Below are 272 nucleotides of genomic sequence, written 5' to 3'. Positions count from 1 at the left end.
CGGAGGCCCGGAGCAGCGAGCAGGCAGAGGCAGCCGGCCGCCGGGGCGTGGACCTCCGCTTGCCCAAGAGCAGAGAACCCGGGTTACACAACCCGGCTTTCGGCCTCCTCCACGCTCCTAATTTTAGAGCTGAAACTCCCCTCCCCCACGGGCTCTTCCTCCTTCCCCGGCTCCTCAGGCCCCCACGGCCCAGCCCGGCCGCCCCCCGACTGGGCTCATCCAGTGACTCAGCAAAGGGAAAGCCCTGTGCTGGGGGGGCGCCGAGCGGCGGG

General features: G+C 70.6%; 1 protein-coding gene across 1 annotated transcript in view; it reads right to left on the bottom strand.

Moving 5' to 3' along the window:
- Nfkbil1 (NFKB inhibitor like 1) overlaps positions 1-272 on the bottom strand; it is a 12,717-nt gene that overhangs the window by 1,830 nt on the left and 10,615 nt on the right. The gene's annotated exons all lie outside the window — the stretch shown is intronic.

Source organism: Fukomys damarensis, unplaced genomic scaffold (assembly GCF_012274545.1).
Source record: "Fukomys damarensis isolate Sample0158 unplaced genomic scaffold, DMR_v1.0_HiC HiC_scaffold_20, whole genome shotgun sequence".
NCBI lineage: Eukaryota > Metazoa > Chordata > Mammalia > Rodentia > Bathyergidae > Fukomys > Fukomys damarensis.
Note: the sequence above shows the minus strand (reverse complement) of the source record. Positions and strands in the feature narration are given on the sequence as shown.